Below are 19,389 nucleotides of genomic sequence, written 5' to 3'. Positions count from 1 at the left end.
ATGTTTAGAAAGTGTGACTCGTTCAGTAACATTTGCATAGATAAGAGGTTAGGGATGTTTTTCAAAGCAAGTTCTCTGATGTTCGTTTTGTAACCATTCCCTTGTTAGAAGAGTGTAAAAACCAAGGTTTGAACATACTTCAGTCCATCAGACTGTTGTCCTCCCAATCCCATGCTTTCTATATGGCTCTTTCTTTTATTCTTTCATCTGCACGCATCATTTCAGACGCGGCTTGATGGGGGATAGCTGGTCTAATCCCCCGCATTTTTGGCGCCCAACAGGGGGCTTTGAAAACTGAGCATCCCGTGACAGAAACCACTGAATAGCAAGGCCGTGAATCTTTACAGTGAAAATTAGGGTAAGTGGTGAAACGTTGGGAGTAACAAAAAATGGGACAGACTTCTAGTAAATGTATGTATGTAAATATGCTTCCAAATATGTTAAGAGCTAGAGGAGCAAAAGTAACCAACCAAAGATTAGAAGAGCTTTTTGATTTTGTGGTTAGGGTATGTCACCTCCTGCTGCTGACCTGCAGGGTACTGATCTGCTTCAGCTTAGACCAAATTATGGTCTAATACTGAGAGCCTCCTGCATTGGAGCAAACATTGTGGCAAACAGTGAGGGAAGATGGACCCCGCGGGTTGGAGGGCACTCAGAATGGGACTGATGCCACAGTACAGCTGCAGCTAGGTCCACGGGTCCCTCAAGGTGGGTCACGGCGTCGGCGAGTGAGAGGCAGAAACCACACGACTCAAAGGTTGCATGTGATTGTTCCAATTTTATTCATGCAAAGCTTCAACTTATATATTCTTTTCCTAAGCTTAAATCTTATGGCTTGAGGTCATACTTGAGGAAATTCTCAAGACCATGACCAGTTACATAATCACATTTCTTTACTCTCCATCAGATACACTGCATGATTCCTGGTTAAAATTTAGTACATCTTGAAACGAAAACTGTCTCAAACACAAGTGTGATAAACATAAACCTTCTAACAATAAGTGAGCACACTTTATCACACTAGGGCATATTGTTCGAACTATGAAATCAATAAAGCATTAATGCATTTCATTATCAAACACAAAAATTACTTGACAGACTTTGGCTGTTCCTTCTTCAGGTGTTCCTCTAGGGCTTTCATTTATTGTTTTCTTTCCCACTAAGTTCCCATAAATCAAACTCCCACTGGTCTTTCTGTACCAAGGCATGAGTTGCCTCAAATAGGCAGCTTTGCTTCAGTGGAAGTCAAGTTGCCCTACAATAGGTAGCTTTACTTCATTGGACTTCGACCACCACGGGGGCTTCAGCGCCTTGCAATGAAGATCAGGGAGTCTTGCAAGCAAGGACAGGGCCCGTGGCCAACTGACATCTCGTGAGTAACTCCAATCATTTCTCACTTGGGGAGGGTCCGTGGGAACTTTCGTCAGCGTGGGTGTCCTGCTGAGTAGCTTGACTTGTCCTCTCATTCCGCTGTTGCTTCTCAGTTTGTAGTATCAGCACGTCCATCCGAACATAGGTTTTGGCAGTGTTTTGGTAAACCTCCTCAGCCAGCGTGTCCTTGGGTGAAGCCCTGCCGGTGCATGATGCAACTATCCTTTTCGGGCACGCTTGTGTGCGCGCATACACACACACACACACACACACACACACACACTCACTCAGACAGTCAGGATTTGTGCACTTCTGAAACGCGCAACCCCCCGGGTTTTTAAATAATACTTCGAAATATAAACAGTTTTAATTTAAAAATAAAAGGGATACATTTTTACCTTTTAAATTGGAAGGGATTTCTTTGAGAAATGAAACCGGAAACCAGAACTATGCAGAAGGAGGGGGAGGTGAATGCTCTATGGTGCTCCCCAGACAGTTGCAAACACGTGCCTCTTCCCTATTGGCTGTGCTCATTCCTGTCGCCAATCACATCTTGTATATCGAATGAGGTGCTCGAAGGGAATGGTATTTAAGAGCGGCGGCTGGCCCTCTCCTCCGGAGAGCTCAAGTTCCGCTGGCCTGTCGGAGCCCACAGCCCTCTCTTCTTCCCCGAAACTGCTCCTCCTTCCGCAGCATGGCTTCGAAAGACCCTCCTGCTCGTTCTAAGCGAACCCAAGACCGAAGAAAGAGGACTGTCTGGAACGCTTCTCAATCTGACATCTTACAAGCCTCATTTGCTCCAGACCCGTATCCAGGCTTCATGGCCAGAGAAGAACTTGCCAGAGCCATCGGCGTGGCAGAGGACAGAATCTTCCTGTGTTTCAAAAACCGCAGAAGTCGACAGCTCAGGAGGAGCCGACTGAGCTCCGTGCCCCCTCCGGGACAGCCGTGCCCCGTGCCGCCTCGCACCACCTCTCCAGCCAGGGCGCCGACGGCAGACAGACGCAAGAGGACTGTCATCAGCAAAGATCAAAGCGCCCACCTGGTGCAAGCGTTTGAGAAGCAGCCATTCCCCGGCGTGAAAGCCAGGCAAGAACTGGCACGCCAGACAGGCCTTCCGGAAGCTCGGATTGACACGTGGTTCCAGAACCGAAGGGCTCGACACCCACATCACGCCAGGGTGCAGCTGGATCACCGCGGGCCCCAGCAATGCAGCTCCAGCCCGGTCTTCGCATGTCCGGTTCTGCAGCCACCTGAGCAAAGCACACCCATAGATGCCCAGAGACCGCCCTCCCTGGGCTTCGTAGGCGGCGGCGGAGGTGATGGAGACAGCAATCCGTTAACTTGCGTCATGGGAGGCCAAGCCTCTGTGGGCCCGGTGACCCATCAGGGGCAAATGCCACAGGAGTTCACCCAGGCGGGAAGGCCTCCGGAGACAAGGACACTCTACTTGGACCTTTCCAGCTGGGGAAACCAAGGTCCCGAACAACAGGACATTCTTTCGGACGCCGGGCAGTGCAAAGGCACTTCATTGTGGGAGAATCCAAACCTGTTCTGGCAGAGACCGGCTCCTGCACACACACCAGCCCCAGTGGGATGGGGGCCTGGCCTGGCCGTGAGCGTGAGTGCCCAGCGGCAGCTGACTGGGCACAACCAGCAGGCAACACTGCTGCAGGAAAACCCTCCTCTGCTTGCCCAAGCCTCTCCACAAGGCACCAGCTTCTTGGACCAACTCCTCGACGACCTGGAAATTCAGCAGAATGCCCAGCCCTTGGTGAATCAACAGGAAGCAGGCCTGCAATGTGAGCCACCACTGCAATTCCCTATCAGCGAGGAGCTCTATCAGGAGTACCTAAGAGACTTTTAAAACGCCCCGAATGCCCGGGAGACTCACTAAAACCCTCTGAAAAGCACCAATCATACCTTATACGTTAAAAAAAGGAAAACACGAAGCAGATTTAAAACCACCTTAAATGCCCCACAAATCAGTAAGAAACAACAGCAACACAATGATACCCTAAAAAAGGCACCCTTAAGGAGTAGATATCTATGTATATTTATATAATATATAAGTGATTCTATGTAAACGATTAATATATAATATGTACACTATTTATACATCATAGATCATTTTTTACATATAGTACATATAAAAACTGAAACCCCTCCAAAACCATTCATAAACCATGGAATACATTTAAAAAGACCCAAAGGGACCAAAGAAGCCCTTTAGGACCCCTTGGAGATCATTCGTAATTTCCTCCCCGCAAGAGAGTAAAACCCTACATAGAGTTGATCAGGTGTCCAGTGAGCTTCTTCATGTCCCCGGCCCCACCAATTGAGGTCATCGAGCTGCAAGCTGATTAACAGGCTAAATGCCACCCCTTCACTCTCAAGAGCCTCAAGTTGAGAGCACATCATGTATCTCTTGCAGCACACATGTGGCAGGAAAGCCCACCCATAACTGGATGGGAGGGCTCTAGAGTCAAGATTGACAAGCTAAGCTTGGTCTCTGAGCCTGCTTGACCTTAGGTGTCTTTGGATTCTTCTCCAGGGCATAATCTATGGGCCTTATGGGAAGGGTGTGGAGTCTTCTTCGGTTGAGGCAGGAAATGGGTCTCAATGCTTTTGATAGCTGACAACACTCAGGAATGTAGCCTTCAAGAAGTTGCCCTGGGAATTCATGTAGCAGCATAGCAACCCTGTGCAGTGAAGTGCCTTAAGACTGTCATTGTTATGGTGCGTGGTGGTGGTGGTGGCGGGGACACGGTCCGGAGCGACTTTGACTTCGGAGACTGTGAGTGGGATACACCTCCAACCCAGGAAATTGAAGGTCCCCTCCAGGGGAGCCCCAGCCTCCCAGACTACTTAACGGATGAACACTGACAGTTGGTTCTCACACACGGTCTTGCGGGTTGTGTTTCACACACTCTGGTGACTATGAAATGCCCAGATCTATTTTGAGTCTCCGTGTGAATGAATGGATTCCATTTGAGCTTCCATTCTGAGCACTGCGTGGACGGTGGAAGACCAACAAGCACTTTTCAGTGGATTTGCCTCTGTGGCTCTGACGACTGGATAAGGGGGTAGATTGGCAAAGGTCTAAAGCTTTGCCCAGATAGAAGGCAGTCTGTGTGTGTGTGTGACTGATTGCAAACACTTCCTCCCTCACCACCCGGCCAGGGAGGAGCATTCTGGTCTGCAGCTCCTTGCCCAGGGTGAACATACCCCCGAGGTAAATCGGGCTGGAGTGTGGGTGGCTGTATAATACCAGCACCACTTAGTCAGGGGTCAGGAGGACCTAGAACCAAGCTCTGCAATATCGGCAATCCTGTTACAGCACCACTATCACCACCACCACCATGGCCAACCGCACCCCAACCCCCACCCAGGATGTTGAGGGAACATTCTGTTATGCTACCACCACTGGTCACCCACTGTTGGTATTGAGACAAGCCTATAAAACACAGGGACATCGCATGTCTCTGTCGTGTTGTTTAGATTTTCATATTCACCACAATCAATAGTCAGATGTGTATAGAGGATATGAAGGTCAAAACACACACTTCTGTCCTTCCCACCCGATTCACACAGGCACCCTGCTTTTGGTGAAAACAGATAGCTCATGGAGAGAAAGACAGACAGATAAGTAAGTAGACTGTTAGAAAGGTAGACACAGCTATAAGATGATAGATAGATAGATAGATAGATAGATAGATAGATAGATAGATAGAATGACGATACATAACATCACCAAGAAGGCCTTCAACAGGCTCTCAGAGGAAAGCTTCACACTGTCTGTGAAGCCTTACTTTGGCAAGTAGGCCAATAGTAACCTAAGAGGGGAGTTTCATCAGGTCACAGCTTGATTCGAGTGCTAGGAGAGAAAAGTCTTTTCAAGTCCCTTCCCTTCTGGCTTCCTCCCTGGTGATGGGAGCGTTGAGCTGCTGCCCTGGCCTGTGCTGCACTACCTGTGGCTCAAGCCAAACCACTAATCGGTTAGGTTTTGAGGTTTTTCGGAGACATTTGTCGCCACACTGCAGCTGTGTGCATCCCTTGAGCTTGTGGCTGGTGTATATTGCCTGCTGCCCCGCTCCCCACCTCTAAACCCTCTTGCCCTCCCGCCAAGCGCGTCCTGCAAGGCTCCACCTGGTGACCCAGTGCCTCCTTGGCCAAGAGATCGGGCTGGCCTTGCGCGGGGAGGCATGCACCCCGGTTGGCCTTTCTCACCTCCAAGTGACAGCGCGTGGCAGAAGCACAGAGGTCAGCAGACCGCATACTGTCTTTCCCTCTTGGCCGACTTAGAGGGACGTAGGCGCGCCTGGCTCCCTCTCGCTGGGTTGACGAGAGAGAACCAGGACCGCGGAGAGCAGCGAGGGAAAGGATAAGAGAAGAGTAGAGAAGAGAAGAGAAACAGAGTGGAGTAGCATATGGGGGCGGCCGGGATATGAGAGTTAGTTACAGCAACAGCCACAGAGAAGGGATCTTGTCATCCACCTGGTCACAGCTAGGGGGAACCGGAGGCAGTCCAATTCAGGTGACCCTTAGACCATAAGCGCATGTGCGCTATAGCACTCACATTGGAAAACCCCTCCCTCCTACACTCAGCCACTTTGATCCTTTCCTCTCAGAGACTAGAGAAGGCCCTCCTGTGTTAGGTTTCTCTCTTTCTGTCTCTCTCTCATGTACCCATCCATCCACCCATCCACCCATCCATCCATACAATCATCCATCATCTGTTATCACAAAGGAAGAAGGCCTACGCGCCAAGATGTGGGTGGGAAGGGAGGCTGTATGTTTGAACCTTCATCCCCATATCCCCATATATACGATGGCAGTGAGTAATAGAACCAAAACGTGACAAAAACAATGCGATGCTTCTCTACGTTAGATGGGATTTATATGCTTCAGGGGGCACCTGGTGTTGGTGAGTTAGTACATTGTGGTCAGACGGGGGCAGAAGTGGGTTCAGACTAGGTGGCGGAAAGAGGTAATGGTGGTTCTGCTGCTGCTGTGCCTGCATGATTGCATTGACTGAAGCGTGGTCATGACACTCCTAAAACTTGACCAGGTGGGCCTGGTACTGTACACACACACACACACACGCACACACACACACACACAGACACATAACCAGGCATCCACCAAAGCACATACATACCGGGTTCCTAAAATGTTTGCCAAATCCTCCCTCACCCCTTCTAAGCACTCAGGTCCCAACCCACTCAACTCATAAAGCAGTGGGACCTCTGGTCTCATCAGAAAATCTGCTGGAGATTCGCAAGGGAGGGTCCAGAGTCTGAGCTGCTTTTCGACTGAATCCCAGTGCTGGCGGTTGGAGGCTCCGCCAGGTGGCATGCCTTCGGAATTAAGGGTGGGCCAGTGGGACCAGGCCACACTCCTGTGGACCACTCAAGCCTCCCTCTTCCTTGACTTTGCAGGTGGAGAGATTGGAGTTCCCCTAGGGCTCTTCTCCATGGATCGCTGCCTCCTCCCACTCCCTTCCCATCCCAGCCCATCCTGGGTGTCCCCGAAACAAGCAATGTCTAGTTCGCTTGCCCAAGGTAGTGTCAAAGTCCAACTTCAGATCAACAACCGAATAAAACAAAACAAAACACAAACCGGTCACCCTGACAGCAATGACCATGCCTCTCTAGCCAGAGACCAGGTTATTGAGATGCTAAAACGGCCGGCTTCATATGGTAATCAAGCCCAGGCCTTCCTTTTGATCCTTTTCAGGTGAAAAGGTGCCACAGGAGGTGTCTTTCTGCTTAAGTTGGAGGGGTTATTGATTGGGCAACATGTTGGAGGTAGTGCTGGCCCAGAAAGAGACACGCACCCACCCCCCATTTCACAAATTGAAATCTACTTTATAGATAGATTACCAGTTATTAACGAAGTGGTTGATGGGCCATGGCTGGGGTGGGGGTGGGGGGGATGCGGCTGGGTGTGCAGGCAGGCTAAAACACCTTAGTAGTTGATAAATAACATGCTGAATTTGGCTTCTGTCATTTTGGCTGAGGCTTGACCAAGGCGCACACACAAAAACACCCACACGTCGACCAGTTTTGAAATAAACAGTGGCAAGGTACATCTCAGCCTGAGGACCGCAAACATTGGGAATTCCCCCAGAACCTTCTCACTTCAGGGAACTGTATGTGGCAAAGATTGACCATCCTTCTCTGCTGGTGCTTTGATTCCTAATAAACTGAGTGTGTTCTGCTGTGCTCTCGGGACCCACTGACTCTTACAGTTTGCCCATTCACCTGCTGGCTTTCACTTAAAGCACATTTGATTGATTGCAGTGTGGCTCTTTGGGTTGTCTTGGAAGCCAACTGGGTACAACTCTTCCCAAGGAGCTTTCTGTCTGTCTGTCTGCCTGTCTTTTGAAGAATCCTCAGGCACAAGCTAGGCCACTCAAATGGGAATCAATCAATTGGTGGAGAGAGAGCAAGGGACAGAATTGCCACCAAACTGATCGTGACTGGCGGCAGGTTTCCTCCAGAGAGAACACAGATTGGAGGGGACCGGAGAAGCGGATAGGGGTCTGAGCACCATAGTTGGAAGACATAGCGAGACGGGGTGCATATGCAGAAGAGCTTACAATGTCGCTCCAAGGACCTCTGAATGACCCAAGCAGTCAGGAGATGATGCATGGCCACCGTGTGTGTGTTTGTGTGTGTGCGATAGCCCTTCCTTGAGGATTGATGGTCGATTTCTATTGAGGGCATGCAGACCACACTGGCAAGCCAGTAAGGACTATGCCACAGGGTTCTCCCTATCCTCCCTAACACCCACCATGCCACCTGTCACCCGCCCCCACTGCAATCCAATCCAATTCTTACTCAAACTTTTTCGTTGGCTTGTTTGTTGGGGGTGGGTGGGGAAGATCATGTGTTTGTTTTCTTTTTTAAACCCTTTTAAACTTGTACTTTAGCCGCATGTCATACCATCAATAAGCGCCATCCTATATGATTCCATACAATTTTCTTCTTTCCTGTAGCTGTGATATTGATAGTGGTGGTGATGATGATGATCATGGTGATGCTTTTCTCATGGTGGCAATACTAGACTAGACACAACAGAACATTCTGCAATCACAACTTCCTTTTCTGTGTCCCTTTGCCAAACTCTTGAGATGGAGGAGCCGAGATCATAACTCCATACTCCCTAAAAGTAGTTTGGAAAGTGTTTGAGAGCCAGACGTATGTCCATTTTTACAGACAGATGAAATCACCATTCTCAGATAAATCTCCTTTCAGATGGCTTTCCAGGAATCCAGGAGAGATAATCCCTTCAGGACCAGTGGTGATACCAGGAGGTGGAGGGAGGGTGGGGTGGAAAGGTGGAGTCTATTTACAAGGATCTACATAGAACCTCCTCCATGGGGGGATGGGCTACAGAAAAGTGGGTGAAGGGAGACATCGGACAGTGTAAGATATAACAAGATACTAATAATTTATCAATTATCAAGGGTTCATGAGGGAGGTGGGAGGGGGAAATGATGAGCTGATACCAAAGCTTCAGGCAGAAACCAAATGTTTTGAGAATGATGATGGCAACACATGTACAAATGTGCTTGACACAATGGATGGATGGACAGTTGGATGGATGGATGGATTTAATCTGTCTGTAAAAATAGATACACTTTTGCTCTTGAGAACTATTAAAACTGTTTTTACAGAGCAGGGTGTTGTGAGATAAGCTCTTCCTTCTGAAAAGTTTGCCAAAGAGACACAGAAAAGAAAATCATCATCATCACCACCACCATCATCATCAATCCCAGCTGCAGGGAGAAGGAAAGGTTCTAGAAACTAATAGGATGACAAGAGGATGGCTGTAATGATGGTATGACATGTGGCTAATACGCAAGTTTAAACGGTTTTAAAAAATAATAAAACAAAACACCCGAATTGCCTCCACAAATCTAACCAATACGCCAACCAAAAAGGTAGTGCAAGAATTGGATTGCATTGTGGGAGTGGCAGGGCATAGGCGGGCAGATGGGTGTTAAGTAGGATAGGGAGAACCCAGGAGGCATAGTCCTCAGGGGCTTTCATGGGCAAAAAATGCCAGGCAAAATTTTTATTCCAAATGACAGTAAAAGGGCAGGCAGGGCACTGGAGACTGATCTAGGGATAAATCTGAGGTGGTTTGCTTTGATACAATATAATCCTCACAGGTTACATTCTACCACTGTATGTGTGAGTGTATGTCCCTTTTAGACATGCAATTTTGAATTTCCCGCCCAGGCGGCCCCCATTTGGTGACACTGCAGGCAGAGAACAATGCTGGACCTAGGAGCAAAGAATGGACTTCTCTGCAGTGCAACTCCAAAAGTGTCTCAGGATTACTGCTTCTGACAGTTAACATTTACCCCAAACGACCCTCAAGATTACCGCCAGGGAACTTAACCAAATAACTCAATCACGAAAATGATGGCAATGGGTTTCAAAAAGAAAAGGAAAAGGAAAAAAAAACTCTGATCAGATTCAGCAAGGTGGCAGGACAAGCAAAACCCAAGGAAGGCAGCCCTCACACAAAAGTTCCTTCAGCCCTGGGAAGTGAGCAGAAAAGGTCAGGACACCTGGAAGACCTCCAGCAGATAAGAGAACATCCAAGTCTAAAGGAAAGCCATCTTTAAAAAAAAAATTGTTAATGGAAGCTCGTACAACTCTTATCAAAATCCATCCATCCATCAAATGTGTCAAGCACATTTATACCAGTGTTGCCATCATCATTCTCAAAATATTTGCTTTCTGCTTGAGCCTTTGCTATCAGCTCCTCATTCCCCCCTCCCACCCCGCTCCCCCCTACCTCATGAACCCTTGATATTTAAAAATTATTAGTATTTTGTTATAACTTACACTGTCCAATGTCTCTTTTCACCCTTTTTTTCTTCTTCATCTCCCCAGAAAGGAGATTCTAAGTAGATACTTGTAAATTGGTTCCTGTTTTCCACCTCGCCCTTCCTCTACCCTTCTGGTATCCTCACTGTTGCTGAGGGAATTATCTCTCTTGGATTGCAGGAAATCCATCTGAAAGGTTATATTCACCTGAGAAGGGTGATTTCTTCTGTCTGTAAAAATAGACACACATCTGGCTCTCGAGTTCTTTTAAAACACTATTTAGGGAATAGGGAGTTAGGAGATCGGCTCTTCCGTCTCAAACGTTTGTCAAAGAGACACATAAGAGAACGTTTTGATTGCAGAATGTTCTGTTGGGTCTAGTCTAGTGTTGCCACGATTGGAAAATCATCATCATCATCGTCATCATCACCACGACCTTCATCATCAGTCACAGTTAAAGGGAAGAAAAAATATTCTAGAATTTAAAAGCATGACAATAGGATGGCGGTATTGATGGTATGACATGCGGCTAAAGTGCAAGTTTAAACGGTTTAAAACCGAACGATACAAACAAGCAAAACACCTGATCTTTTCCCACATCCCCAAAAAACAAACCAACCAAAAAATTTGTGTAAGAATTTGAGTGTTTGTGCGGGAGGCAAGAGATGATGGCTTGTGGGGGGGTTTGGTGTTAGGTGGGACAGGGAGAACCCAGGTGGTATAATCCACAGTGGCTTCCCTGGGTCGTATGCCGGACCTCAATGGAAATCTATATCACTCCTCAAGCAAGGGCTATCACACACACACACACACACACACACACACACACACACTCACACACACGTGCGCGTGCGCACGCGCAGTGTGCATGGGTCATCTGCTGACTGATTGGGTCAGTCAGATTCCTGGAGCCACATTGTAAGCCCTTTGGCATATGTGCCCCATCTCTCTATGTGTTCCAATCACGGTGGTCTGACCCCTGCCTGCTACTCTGGTGCCACTCATAAGTGTGATTTCTGGAAGGGAAACCCATCGCAGCCAGTCACGATCAGTTTGGTGGCAATTCTGTCTTTTTGTTCTCAACGCCACCGATTAATTGATTCCCATTTGAGCGGCCTAGCTAGTGACTGAGAATCGTCAACAGACAGGCTGACAGACAGGCAGACAGGCAGATACACAGACGGACAGATGCTTGGGAAGAGTTGCACCCGGTTGATTTCAAAGACAGTCCAATGAGCCACAACACAAGAAATCATACGAGCTTCTAGTGAAAGCCAGCGGGTGAATGGGCAACCCAGAGGAGTGAGTGGGTCGCGAGAGCACATCAGAATACACTCAGCTTATTGGGCATCAAACCACCAGCAGGGAAGGATGATCAATCCTTACCACACCCAGGACCTCGAAGTGAGAATGTTTTTGGGGAATTCCCAATGTTTGCAGTCCTCAGGCTGGGGTGTTCCTAGCTACTGTTTATTTCATAATTGGTCAATGTATGTGTGAGAGAGAGAGCGTGGCGGGAGATGTGGATGTATTAGGCCATAAGCTGGTCCATGTGTTTCTTGGTGTGTGACTAGTCCCCTTTGCCTCTGTTTACCTTGTAACAAAAAAAGCGTTGTGAGATAACTCAATTCTTTATGACCTTGCAGCTAAAAGCAGTGTGAGATAACTCAGTTATTTATGACCTCTTGAGATTCTTTTGAACCTTGCATGTCCTTGTGCTTATCTTAGAATATAGTGGTGTTATTATTCAAATGTTTAGAAAGTGTGACTCGTTCAGTAACATTTGCATAGATAAGAGGTTAGGGATGTTTTTCAAAGCAAGTTCTCTGATGTTCCTTTTGTAACCATTCCCTTGTTAGAAGAGTGTAAAAACCAAGGTTTGAACATACATCAGTCCATCAGACTGTTGTCCTCCCAATCCCATGCTTTCTATATGGCTCTTTCTTTTATTCTTTCATCTGCACGCATCATTTCAGACGCGGCTTGATGGGGGATAGCTGGTCTAATCCCCCGCATTTTTGGCGCCCAACAGGGGGCTTTGAAAACTGAGCATCCCGTGACAGAAACCACTGAATAGCAAGGCCGTGAATCTTTACAGTGAAAATTAGGGTAAGTGGTGAAACGTTGGGAGTAACAAATAATGGGACAGACTTCTAGTAAATGTATGTATGTAAATATGCTTCCAAATATGTTAAGAGCTAGAGGAGCAAAAGTAACCAACCAAAGATTAGAAGAGCTTTTTGATTTTGTGGTTAGGGTATGTCACCTCCTGCTGCTGACCTGCAGGGTACTGATCTGCTTCAGCTTAGACCAAATTATGGTCTAATTCTGAGAGCCTCGTGCATTGGAGCAAACATTGTGGCAAACAGTGAGGGAAGATGGACCCCGCGGGTTGGAGGGCACTCAGAATGGGACTGATGCCACAGTACAGCTGCAGCTAGGTCCACGGGTCCCTCAAGATGGGTCACGGCGTCGGCGAGTGAGAGGCAGAAACCACACGACTCAAAGGTTGCATGTGATTGTTCCAATTTTATTCATGCAAAGCTTCAACTTATATATTCTTTTCCTAAGCTTAAATCTTATGGCTTGAGGTCATACTTGAGGAAATTCTCAAGACCATGACCAGTTACATAATCACATTTCTTTACTCTCCATCAGATACACTGCATGATTCCTGGTTAAAATTTAGTACATCTTGAAACGAAAACTGTCTCAAACACAAGTGTGATAAACATAAACCTTCTAACAATAAGTGAGCACACTTTATCACACTAGGGCATATTGTTCGAACTATGAAATCAATAAAGCATTAATGCATTTCATTATCAAACACAAAAATTACTTGACAGACTTTGGTTGTTCCTTCTTCAGGTGTTCCTCTAGGGCTTTCATTTATTGTTTTCTTTCCCACTAAGTTCCCATAAATCAAACTCCCACTGGTCTTTCTGTACCAAGGCATGAGTTGCCTCAAATAGGCAGCTTTGCTTCAGTGGAAGTCAAGTTGCCCTACAATAGGTAGCTTTACTTCATTGGACTTCGACCACCAAGGGGGCTTCAGCGCCTTGCAATGAAGATCAGGGAGTCTTGCAAGCAAGGACAGGGCCCGTGGCCAACTGACATCTCGTGAGTAACTCCAATCATTTCTCACTTGGGGAGGGTCCGTGGGAACTTTCGTCAGCGTGGGTGTCCTGCTGAGTAGCTTGACTTGTCCTCTCATTCTGCTGTTGCTTCTCAGTTTGTAGTATCAGCACGTCCATCCGAACATAGGTTTTGGCAGTGTTTTGGTAAACCTCCTCAGCCAGCGTGTCCTTGGGTGAAGCCCTGCCGGTGCATGATGCAACTATCCTTTTCGGGCACGCTTGTGTGCGCGCATACACACACACACACACACACACACACTCACTCACTCAGACAGTCAGGATTTGTGCACTTCTGAAACAACCCCCCGGGTTTTTAAATAATACTTCGAAATATAAACAGTTTTAATTTAAAAATAAAAGGGATACATTTTTACCTTTTAAATTGGAAGGGATTTCTTTGAGAAATGAAACCGGAAACCAGAACCATGCAGAAGGAGGGGGAGGTGAATGCTCTTTGGTGCTCCCCAGACAGTTGCAAACACGTGCCTCTTCCCTATTGGCTGTGCTCATTCCTGTCGCCAATCACATCTTGTATATCGAATGAGGTGCTCGAAGGGAATGGTATTTAAGAGCGGCGGCTGGCCCTCTCCTCCTGAGAGCTCAAGTTCCGCTGGCCTGTCGGAGCCCACAGCCCTCTCTTCTTCCCCGAAACTGCTCCTCCTTCCGCAGCATGGCTTCGAAAGACCCTCCTGCTCGTTCTAAGCGAACCCAAGACCGAAGAAAGAGGACTGTCTGGAACGCTTCTCAATCTGACATCTTACAAGCCTCATTTGCTCCAGACCCGTATCCAGGCTTCATGGCCAGAGAAGAACTTGCCAGAGCCATCGGCGTGGCAGAGGACAGAATCTTCCTGTGGTTCAAAAACCGCAGAAGTCGACAGCTCAGGAGGAGCCGACTGAGCTCCGTGCCCCCTCCGGGACAGCCGTGCCCCGTGCCGCCTCGCACCACCTCTCCAGCCAGGGCGCCGACGGCAGACAGACGCAAGAGGACTGTCATCAGCAAAGATCAAAGCGCCCACCTGGTGCAAGCGTTTGAGAAGCAGCCATTCCCCGGCGTGAAAGCCAGGCAAGAACTGGCACGCCAGACAGGCCTTCCGGAAGCTCGGATTGACACGTGGTTCCAGAACCGAAGGGCTCGACACCCACATCACGCCAGGGTGCAGCTGGATCACCGCGGGGCCCAGCAATGCAGCTCCAGCCCGGTCTTCGCATGTCCGGTTCTGCAGCCACCTGAGCAAAGCACACCCATAGATGCCCAGAGACCGCCCTCCCTGGGCTTCGTAGGCGGCGGCGGAGGTGATGGAGACAGCAATCCGTTAACTTGCGTCATGGGAGACCAAGCCTCTGTGGGCCCGGTGACCCATCAGGGGCAAATGCCACAGGAGTTCACCCAGGCGGGAAGGCCTCCGGAGACAAGGACACTCTACTTGGACCTTTCCAGCTGCGGAAACCAAGGTCCCGAACAACAGGACATTCTTTCGGACGCCGGGCAGTGGAAAGGCACTTCATTGTGGGAGCATCCAAACCTGTTCTGGCAGAGACCGGCTCCTGCACACACACCAGCCCCAGTGGGATGGGGGCCTGGCCTGGCCGTGAGCGTGAGTGCCCAGCGGCAGCTGTCTGGGCACAACCAGCAGGCAACACTGCTGCAGGAAAACCCTCCTCTGCTTGCCCAAGCCTCTCCACAAGGCACCAGCTTCTTGGACCAACTCCTCGACGACCTGGAAATTCAGCAGAATGCCCAGCCCTTGGTGAATCAACAGGAAGCAGGCCTGCAATGTGAGCCACCACTGCAATTCCCTAACAGCGAGGAGCTCTATCAGGAGTACCTAAGAGACTTTTAAAACGCCCCGAATGCCCGGGAGACTCACTAAAACCCTCTGAAAAGCACCAATCATACCTTATACGTTAAAAAAAGAAAACACGAAGCAGATTTAAAACCACCTTAAATGCCCCACAAATCAGTAAGAAACAACAGCAACACAATGATACCCTAAAAAAGGCACCCTTAAGGAGTAGATATCTATGTATATTTATATAATATATAAGTGATTCTATGTAAACGATTAATATATAATATGTACACTATTTATACATCATAGATCATTTTTTACATATAGTACATATAAAAACTGAAACCCCTCCAAAACCATTCATAAACCATGGAATACATTTAAAAAGACCCAAAGGGACCAAAGAAGCCCTTTAGGACCCCTTGGAGGTCATTCGTAATTTCCTCCCCGAAAAAGAGTAAAACCCTACATAGAGTTGATCAGGTGTCCACTGAGCTTCTTCATGTCCCCGGCCCCACCAATTGAGGTCATCGAGCTGCAAGCTGATTAACAGGCTAAATGCCACCCCTTCACTCTCAAGAGCCTCAAGTTGAGAGCACATCATGTATGTCTTGCAGCACACGTGTGGCAGGAAAGCCCACCCCTAACTGGATGGGAGGGCTCTAGAGTCAAGATTGACAAGCTAAGCTTGGTCTCTGAGCCTGCTTGACCTTAGGTGTCTTTGGATTCTTCTCCAGGGCATAATCTATGGGCCTTATGGGAAGGATATGGAGTCTTCTTCGGTTGAGGCAGGAAACGGGTCTCAATGCTTTTGATAGCTGACAACACTCAGGAATGTAGCCTTCAAGAAGTTGCCCTGGGAATTCATGTAGCAGCATAGCAACCCTGTGCAGTGAAGTGCCTTAAGACTGTCATTGTTATGGTGCGTGGTGGTGGTGGTGGCGGGGACACGGTCAGGAGCGACTTTGACTTCGGAGACCGTGAGTGGGATACACCTCCAACCCAGGAAAGTGAAGGTCCCCTCCAGGGGAGCCCCAGCCTCCCAGACTACTTAACGGATGAACACTGACAGTTGGTTCTCACACACGGTCTTGCGGGTTGTGTTTCACACACTCTGGTGACTATGAAATGCCCAGATCTATGCTTGAGACTCCGTGTGAATGTATGGATTCCATTTGAGCTTCCATTCTGAGCACTGCGTGGACGGTGGAAGACCAACAAGCACTTTTCAGTGGATTTGCCTCTGTGGCTCTGACGACTGGATAAGGGGGTAGATTGGCAAAGGTCTAAAGCTTTGCCCAGATAGAAGGCAGTCTGTGTGTGTGTGTGACTGATTGCAAACACTTACTCCCTCACCACCCGGCCAGGGAGGAGCATTCTGGTCTGCAGCTCCTTGCCCAGGGTGAACATACCCCCGAGGTAAATCGGGCTGGAGTGTGGGTGGCTGTATAATACCAGCACCACTTGGTCAGGGGTCAGGAGGACCTAGAACCAAGCTCTGCAATATCGGCAATCCTGTTACAGCACCACTATCACCACCACCACCATGGCCAACCGCACCCCAATCCCCACCCAGGATGTTGAGGGAACATTCTGTTATGCTACCACCACTGGTCACCCACTGTTGGTATTGAGCCAAGCCTATAAAACACAGGGACATACATATCTCTGTCGTGTTGTTTAGATTTTCATATTCACCACAATCAATAGTCAGACGTGTATAGAGGATATGAAGGTCAAAACACACACTTCTGTCCTTCCCACCCGATTCACACAGGCACCCTGCTTTTGGTGAAAACAGATAGCTCATGGAGAGAAAGACAGACAGATAAGTAAGTAGACTGTTAGAAAGGTAGACACAGCTATAAGATGATAGATAGATAGATAGATAGATAGATAGATAGATAGATAGATAGATAGATTGACGATACATAACATCACCAAGAAGGCCTTCAACAGGCTCTCAGAGGAAAGCTTCACACTGTCTGTGAAGCCTTACTTTGGCAAGTAGGCCAATAGTAACCTAAGAAGGGAGTTTCATCAGGTCACAGCTTGATTCGAGTGCTAGGAGAGAAAAGTCTTTTCAAGTCCCTTCCCTTCTGGCTTCCTCCCTGGTGATGGGAGCGTTGAGCTGCTGCCTTGGCCTGTGCTGCACTACCTGTGGCTCAATCCAAACCACTGATCGGTTAGGTTTTGAGGTTTTTTGGAGACCTTTGTCGCCACACTGCAGCTGTGTGCATCCCTTGAGCTTGTGGCTGGTGTATATTGCCTGCTGCCCCGCTCCCCACCTCTGAACCCTCTTGCCCTCCCGCCAAGCGCGTCCTGCAAGGCTACACCTGGTGACCCAGTGCCTCCTTGGATAGAGATCGGGCTGGCCTTGCGTGGGGAGGCATGCACCCCGGTTGGCCTTTCTCACCTCCAAGTGACAGCGCGTGGCAGAAGCACAGAGGTCAGCAGACCGCATACTGTCTTTCCCTCTTGGCCCACTTAGAGGGACGTAGGCGCGCCTGGCTCCCTCTCGCTGGGTTGACCAGAGAGGACCAGGACCGCAGAGAGCAGCGAGGGAAAGGATAAGAGAAGAGAAGAGAAACAGAGTGGAGTAGCATATGGGGGCGGCCGGGATATGAGAGTTAGTTAGAGCAACAGCCACAGAGAAGGGATCTTGTCATCCACCTGGTCACAGCTAGGGGGAACCGGAGGGAGTCCAATTCAGGTGACCCTTAGACCATAAGCGCATGTGCGCTATAGCACTCACATTGGAAAACCCCTCCCTCGTACACTCAGCCACTTTGATCCTTTCCTCTCAGAGACTAGAGAAGGCCCTCCTGTGTTAGGTTTCTCTGTTTCTGTCTCTCTCTCATGTACCCATCCATCCACCCATCCACCCATCCACCCATCCATCCATACAATCATCCATCATCTGTTATCACAAAGGAAGAAGGCCTGCGCGCCAAGATGTGGGTGGGAAGGGAGGCTGTATGTTTGAACCTTCATCCCCATATCCCCATATATACGATGGCAGTGAATAATACAACCAAAACGTGACAAAAACAATGCGATGCTTCTCTACGTTAGATGGGATTTATATGCTTCAGGGGGCACCTGGTGTTGGTGAGTTAGTACATTGTGGTCAGACTGGGGCAGAAGTGGGTTCGGACTAGGTGGCGGAAAGAGGTAATGGTGGTTCTGCTGCTGCTGTGCCTGCATGATTGCATTGACTGAAGCGTGGTCATGACACTCCTAAAACTTGACCAGGTGGGCCTGGTACTGTATACACACACACACACACACACACACACACACACACACACACACACACAGACACATAACCAGCCATCCACCAAAGCACACACATACCGGGTTCCTAAAATGTTTGCCAAATCCTCCCTCACCCCTTCTAAGCACTCAGGTCCCAACCCACTCAACTCATAAAGCAGTGGGACCTCTGGTCTCATCAGAAAAACTGCTGGAGATTCGCAAGGGAGGGTCCAGAGTCTGAGCTGCTTTTCGACTGAATCCCAGTGCTGGCGGTTGGAGGCTCCGCCAGGTGGCAGGCCTTCGGAATTAAGGGTGGGCCAGTGGGACCAGGCCACACTCCTGTGGACCACTCAAGCCTCCCTCTTCCTTGACTTTGCAGGTGGAGAGATTGGAGTTCCCCTAGGGCTCTTCTCCATGGATCGCTGCCTCCTCCCACTCCCTTCCCATCCCAGCCCATCCTGGGTGTCCCCGAAACAAGCAATGTCTAGTTCGCTTGCCCAAGGTAGTGTCAAAGTCCAACTTCAGATCAACAACAGAATAAAACAAAACAAAACACAAACCGGTCACCCTGACAGCAATGACCATGCCTCTCTAGCCAGAGACCAGGTTATTGAGATGCTAAAACGGCCGGCTTCATATGGTAATCAAGCCCAGGCCTTCCTTTTGATCCTTTTCAGGTGAAAAGGTGCCACAGGAGGTGTCTTTCTGCTTAAGTTGGAGGGGTTATTGATTGGGCAACATGTTGGAGGTAGTGCTGGCCCAGAAAGAGACACGCACCCACCCCCCATTTCACAAATTGAAATCTACTTTATAGATAGATTACCAATTATTAACGAAGTGGTTGATGGGCCATGGCTGGGGTGGGGGTGGGGGGGATGCGGCTGGGTGTGCAGGCAGGCTAAAACACCTTAGTAGTTGATAAATAACATGCTGAATTTGGCTTCTGTCATTTTGGCTGAGGCTTGACCAAGGCGCACAC

This window comes from Tenrec ecaudatus, chromosome 15 (genome assembly GCF_050624435.1).
Source record: "Tenrec ecaudatus isolate mTenEca1 chromosome 15, mTenEca1.hap1, whole genome shotgun sequence".
Classification (NCBI taxonomy): Eukaryota; Metazoa; Chordata; class Mammalia; order Afrosoricida; family Tenrecidae; genus Tenrec; species Tenrec ecaudatus.
This window is presented reverse-complemented; position numbering follows the sequence as displayed.